Source organism: Meles meles, chromosome 21 (genome assembly GCF_922984935.1).
Source record: "Meles meles chromosome 21, mMelMel3.1 paternal haplotype, whole genome shotgun sequence".
In the NCBI taxonomy this organism is placed as follows: domain Eukaryota; kingdom Metazoa; phylum Chordata; class Mammalia; order Carnivora; family Mustelidae; genus Meles; species Meles meles.
The window spans coordinates 37,276,253-37,282,956 of record NC_060086.1 but is presented as its reverse complement, the minus strand read 5'-3'; the positions used below and the strand labels follow the sequence as shown (position 1 = coordinate 37,282,956).

Here is a 6,704-nt window from a genome sequence, read left to right as displayed (position 1 = left end):
AGATTTTAAGGAAAAATTGCTAGATTTGTAATCCAGGCCTCATAAAGTTCTGCAAGCAAGGTGGCAGGATTAACATACCAAAAAATATTGGCAAAGCTCTCTCAATTTCAGCAGTTATAATTTCTCTCTGTTCCTTTGGATGATTCTTATTTATTGTTTCTTTTGGTCTGTCCTCATAGACCACACTAGAGAGCAGGTAGTGTTTTGTTGTTGTTGTTGTTGCTGCTGCTGCTGCTGTTTGGCTGGGTTTTTTTTGTTTTTTTTTGTTTTTTTTTTTGCTTATTTGTTTTTTCTTTATTTGTCTTAATTCCTAGAACAACAGTCCTTGCCTAACCAGAATAGGGCAGCCTGGATTCCTGGAAAGCAGAAAGGAGGGATCTCAGGTTTCTGCAAGATACCAGCAGACTAAAGAAACAATGACTGATCAGGATGAACAGGGAAAACCAAGCTATGTTCTTCTGTGGCCTTTTAGGGTCTGGAATTTCCATTCATTATGAGCTCTTGGTGATCACATGTCGTTCTGATGGGCAGTTTGTGTGTCTTTGACTCTACCACTGAATGAATGCATCCTCTTTCCAGATCCCTTTAGAAAGCTACTGGCTACCAGTTGTTCACCCTTTAATATTAACTAGCTTTCCTATTGCATTTTAATCTATATAAAATCACCTTCATCACATCTACAATCTCATTTACACCCGTGAAGGAGGTACTGTCACTATCGTCTTCCTTTGCTGTTAGGGAAACTGAGGATGGGGTAGCTGGGGTGATTTGCCAGAGATCATGCAGACGGAACCATGGACTCTTAGTCTAGTGCTCTTTGCATTGCTTCCAGGGTGCACAAGCTATTTCTCTTGTGGAGCCGGTGGGGCAGGAGGTATTAAGTGAATGGCAACTGGGCGGGCCCTGAACGCCCGCCACGGAAGGGGGTGTGCAGAGAGGGGCAGGGCATCATACGGACACTGACTCCGGATTCTCAGATTCTCGGGTTCCAGAGCCAGGGCGCGGGGTGCAGGTGAGGCAACTACACTCACCCGCAGCCCCCAGGACCCAGGATAGAGGACAGGAGGTAATTAAGGTCTAGGTGAAATCAACCTATAGAGCCGCCCCCTTTCAGAGACGCGCTCTCCCCCCTCCGGCCTGACGAGGGTCCTCAGCCTCCTCCTCCCCAGCCCCAACCCTCGCTCCCGGCCCTCGCGGTCCCTCCTCCAGGCCCCCGGCTCCTTCGCCCCCGGAGGCCGGACTCTGCCCCCGCCCTGCCTTACCCCTCCCCCCCGGGGGCGGTGGCCCGTAGCGGGCACGTTCATTGGCTGCGGCGCGAACGAGGGCCGGGGCCGGCAGCGCTGATTGGCCGGCGCGGCTCGGCGGAGCCAGGAAACCCCGCGAGTCGCTGGGGGAAGTGGGGCAGAGACTGGACGCACCCGGAGCTCCGAGCGCAGGAACCTCAAGTCGGAGCCCCGCAGATCGGAGTCCGCAGAACCGAACCCGGGCCTGGAGGTAAGCGCACCGCGCCGCGTAGCGTGGGGGCGGGCCCGTCCATGCGAGACGGAGTCCTTTGGCCATGCAGCCAGGGAGCAAAAACGGGGCGTCTTCCTCCAGAATCGGGGCCCTCATCCGCTGGAGACGCGGGTCCCCTCCCCCCCAAAAGAGAGGGTCTCTCACCATCCAGAGAGCAAAACAGCCTCCTTTTCCCATCAGAAATGGGCTCTTTCAGTCCTAGCCTCGGGTTCTAGAGATAGGATTCCCCTCCCTAATTTACCCCTTGGAATGGAACGTACCCTCCCAAAGTGGGGTCCAACCTCCGCACATATCTAGGCGCCCCCCCCCCCATCTCTTCGGAGACGGATGCACCTTCCGCCTCCCTCAGAAACTAAGTTTGGATCTCGTCTCCCACCCTTGCTTCGGAATGATGAGGGTCTTAGATAGGTCACAGATAACAGTATCCTCCCTCCAGGGAAAATGAAAGCCCCCAGATGTCCTGGGAAATAAGCCCTTCCTTAAGACAGGGAAATCTCAGGGCAGAGACTCAGCATTCACCCTCAAACCCAGTAGGGATCTCCCTGCATACCCCACCTCAGCATCTGGACTCTGGGATTTGTCTTCAGATACAGAGGATTCCGTTCCCGTCCCCCACCCCAGCCAAGACCCCCTTCCCACCCCTTACAGAGAAATGCTTGCCGCAGACACCACCACATTAAAGCATGTTGGGGAAGGTACCCTCTTCCTCCGACAGATGTAAGGCCAGGGGCTTTCATACTCCACAATAGGACAAGAGTCTGGCCACCCATCAGGACCGAGTCACCCACCTCACTCCACCTGTCTCTAAACCTTTCAAGAGACAGCCTCTCACTAACACCCTACACCCACTCTCCCCGCCTTTCCCAAATCCCATCCTTTCCGACTATACTCCCACACCTCACTGCTCCACCTAATTCCATCCCACCTTTCTTCTCCCATCCTGGCCAGAGATGAGTCCAGAGGAGGTTTGATAAGAATGAAGCCCTTAAAGCCAAGATCCTGAGCCTGGGGAGGACCCTTTTACTGTCCACTGAACTCTGACAGCAGAGATGGTCTCTGAGGCAGCAGGACCACCAGGGACCCCCCATTCCCCCCACACAAAGGGCTGGTGTTCAGAATATTCTCTTCTGAGGCGGTCCAACCTCTGCCCTGGAGAAGGGAGTGTCAGATGCAGAGAGGAGGACTCCAGCTTGCTCCCTGGGCCTGCCCCTTTACCCCCAGCTCCAGTGGGCACTGCTCAGTGGAATTCCCTGGGCACTTGGCCAGAGCAGGTAGATGCTGCCGGAACCATCCATTGTCTGGAGACAGTATTGGCTTTGCTGGGCTAAGGGTCAGGGTGTTGGTGACTTGAGGGGGGCCAGGAATAGCTCTTCTCCGGCAGGCAAGGGTGGAGGACCGGAACGGGAAAGGCAAGGAGCTTTGCCTTGCTCTTTAGAGCTGCCCCTGGGGCATGAGGTATGGAGAAATGCGTGTCCTGGATGCTCAAAGAGGTCAGCCCCGGGGAGAGGTAAGACTGGAGTTCTAAGCTTCTGGATTAAAGGACTTCTAGAGGGCTTCTCGGTTGAAGATCCTGCCCCTTCTTTTGACAGTTGAGCGAGCAGAGGCAGGAAAAAGGGAAGATACTTGCTCAAGGTCATCCGGCCAGTGGGTTGCAAAGCTAGTCACAGTCTCTCCCAGGATTGTGGGGTGCTGGCATCCAGGAAGGAGCACCGGTCCTCACATTTACAGCTGGGACTGCTGGGACTAACCAGTCCACTTGTCAGAGGAGGTACAGAGGCTCCGAGAATGTTGCGCAGCTCGGAAGGAGCAGAGCTGAAATGCAGCACTGCCCCCCGCCAGCCAACCACCTTGTAGAATCCCCTCCTGGGGGGTCTGCACTTAACTGCTCACCCCAGGGGGGCTTTATGCTGAGCCCTCCACCACACTGACACTTGCCAAAAGCCAAATTGACCGAGGATGGCGGACGAGATGGGTTGCAATGTGCAGGTGCCCAAGACTGCTGCCAGGGCCTCAGCTGTGTAGCTGGGTTTGCTCTGGGAACTTTGCACAGGCCCCTTCCCTCCTGTCCCTGCAGCTATCTCGTACCCCGTACCCCTGTTCAGAGCACGGCTTCTGTTCCTGAGGCACTGAATGGGGCCAGAGCTGAAACTAGCCGCAGGGCTCCAGAACCACCCAGCTGGGAAACAGTGACCAGATCCCTGTGGATGGGAGGGTCTTGAGGCCGGGGCTTCCCCCTGCCTCCAGCTAAAGGGCTGGCATTCATGCTCCAATTTAGAGGAGGGAGCCAAGTGCAAGCTGCCAAGGTCAAAGTTCAGAGCATGAGGGGGGCTGGAGTGCATAGGGGTCAAGAGATCGGTCCCTGGACTCCTCTTATCTGGGTCTAGAGCCCAGATCTGCTACTTATGTGTGTGATCTTGAAGAGATTTTTAACCTTATCCACATAAAACGAGTTAATCCTCGTACAGTGTGTAGCCTCTGCAACAAATGGAAGGGAGCAATGATTGTGATTTCAAGTGCAAAGTCATAAAACCTTTGTGCTTTTAGGACCACAGACCATGGTCCGATGAGCCAAGAGTTTACTGGCTGAGGAGCCTCAGGCAGGTCATTCCCTCTCTGAGACTCACTTCCCTCATCTTTGAATGAGGTTTGTTGGGGAGTAGGCATCGGATAAGAGAGAGCCGCAGAGGAGGCCTTCTTATCCTTGGCAGTATTGACATTGGGGGCGGAATAATTCTCCGTCTCGGGGGCCATCCTGTGCACTGAGGGCGTTTAGCTCCATTCTGGCCCCTCTCTCTACTAGATGCCAGTACGAGCCTGTCTGGGTATGCCAGCTGAACTGTCTCCAGGCATTGGCAGATGTCTTCTGGGGGACAGAATGACACCCACCTCTCCCACTGAGAACTCCTGGCCTAGCATGTTTTGCATATCCTTGATGCTTCTCCTCCTTCTTCGGCCTCCTTGTTCTGCTTCCTGCATGATGGAGGGGGTGGTGTCCAGCCACTGAGCCTCTCCGCATTAACAGCAATCTCAATCCTTCACATAAAACACAACTTTACTGTGCATTGATCTGGCCTCCCATTTTACAGATGAGCAAATGAAGTCTCAAAGAGGTGAAACGGCTTGCCTAAGGGCATTACCCCCTTCCCTGCTAGAGGTCAAAGAAAAGTTCATGCCAGCAGCAGTTTCAGAAATAACCTGGTTCTGGAGCTTTCTTCAGAAGGTCATCTGGCCTTCTCTTCCAGAACTCGCATTGCCCTCCCACCTCTAGGACTCTCCTGTAGCGGTGCTCACTCGTGCATGTAGCTCGGCGAACACAGGAACGTTTACTGCAGAACTTTGCAGCACCAGCACGGGGAGGGGCTACAGCACCGTGTGCTCACACGGGGAAATGAGCAGTCTTTTTAGAGAAATGAGGGAGATGTACGGTCCTGACCTGGAAAGTTCCCCGAGACATTTAGTGAAAACAATAAAGTTGCAGAATTAATATATACAGTATAAAAAAAATACATGTGAATGTGTAGGAGAATTAGTCAGGCAAGAAAGGGGCACAAAGGAGACATGTATATGTAAGAATATATACACGGGGGAAGATGAAGGGGAGGAACCCTCCAGCCGGCTTCCCGTGCATTACAGATGAGCAAAGCACAGCACCCAGAGGCTGACAGACTTGCTCTGAGTCACTCTGCCAAGAGGTACGGCCATGGGACCCCAGACCACGGGAGGAGCCCCACTGCTGTCCCCAGGGTCAGCGTACTGAGCGCAGGTGAGGTCTGAGGACCGCACATGCCTGCCTGGACCCGTGCGTCTCTCTGGGGAAGTGCCATGCCAGCAGTCTCAGTGGCTGAAACTCGGGCCTCTGTACTTCCCGAGAGTTTGGAAGCCACGAGAGAGGAATCCGAGGCTTCCCTGTCCCAGGCTGAACTTCTGCCCTGGCTCTAGGGAACTCATAAGCATTCCAGTGGGCTCTGGGGTCAGAGCGCCTACAACTGAACAGGGCTTCTGCCAGCATGATGGCATCATGTGACCACCACACCTCTCAGCATCTCATTTCCCCAACTTTGGAAAGGGGTTAATAGCGGAAAGCAGAAAGGAAAGTAGTGGGAAGGGGGCAGTAATGGGACCTGCTCATCACCGAGACGGCTTGAGAAGCTTCCTGAGGGAATTCACCAAAACAGTGTTCCAAAACCTGGTCTCTGCTGCTACGAACACGTACCTACAAGTTTTTTTTTTTTTTTTTTTTAAGATTGTATTTATTTATTTGACAGAGAGAGATCACAAGTAGACAGAGAGGCAGGCAGAGAGAGAGGAAGGGAAGCAGGCTCCCCGCTGAGCAGAGAGCCCGATGCAGGGCTCGATCCCAGGACCCTGAGATCATGACCCGAGCCGAAGGCAGAGGCTTTAACCCACTGATCCACCCAGGGGCCCCACAAGTTTTGGGTTAAAGGCAGTTTGGGTTTCCTTTCTTTCGGAAAGGAAATATGTATGCCCAGGCATGAACCAGTCAGGTCACATGATCAGTCACATGGTAACTCTTTGTTCAACCCGTTGAACTGCCAAACAGCACCATTTTACGTTCCCACCAGCAGCATGCAAAAGTTCCAATTTTTCTGCATCCTTACCAACGCTTGCTATTTTCCAATTATTATTATTATTATTATTATTACTGTTACCATTGTTCCAGCAGGTGTAAAGTGGTATCTCGTTGTGGTTTTGATTTGCAGTTCCCTCGTGACATGGAGCGTCTCCTCGTGTGCTTGTTGGCCATTTGTGTATTTTCTTCGGAGAAATATCTATTTAGGTCCCTTGCTCATTTTTGAGTTAGGTTGTTTTTTGTGGTTGGGATTTTGTTGTTGTTGTTGTTGTTTTAATATTCTATTTATTTATTTAGAGAGCTGGTGCAAGTGGGGGCAGAGGGAGAAGGAGAGAATCCCAGCAGACTCCACTATGTGGGGCTTGGTCCCACAACCCTGAGACCATGACCCGAGTCGAAGTCGAGAGTCAGACACTCAACTGACTGAGCCACCCAGGCTCCCCTTGTGGTTGAGTTTTAAGAGCTTTTTATATACGTAACTGTATGTTGTGTTGCCATTTCCTCTTGCATGGAAGCATTTGCTCAGCTCCTATGGGTCAGGCTCTTCTTGTGACCTTGGGATATCAAGGTGACTGTATTAGTTACTGCCCCCAAGGGG

At 52.7% G+C, this 6,704-nt stretch overlaps 1 protein-coding gene across 2 annotated transcripts in view; it reads left to right on the top strand.

The window, feature by feature from the left end:
• The first annotated feature begins 1,358 nt into the window (after positions 1 to 1,358).
• ABAT (4-aminobutyrate aminotransferase) overlaps positions 1,359 to 6,704 on the top strand; it is an 81,045-nt gene continuing 75,699 nt past the window's right edge. Inside the window, exon 1 of one of the 2 annotated variants that reach the window (XM_045994311.1) lies at positions 1,359 to 1,494. The gene's annotated coding sequence lies outside the window, so the exon portion shown is untranslated. The remainder of the gene's footprint in view (positions 1,495 to 6,704) is intronic. The other variant, XM_045994314.1, reaches the window with a different exon arrangement.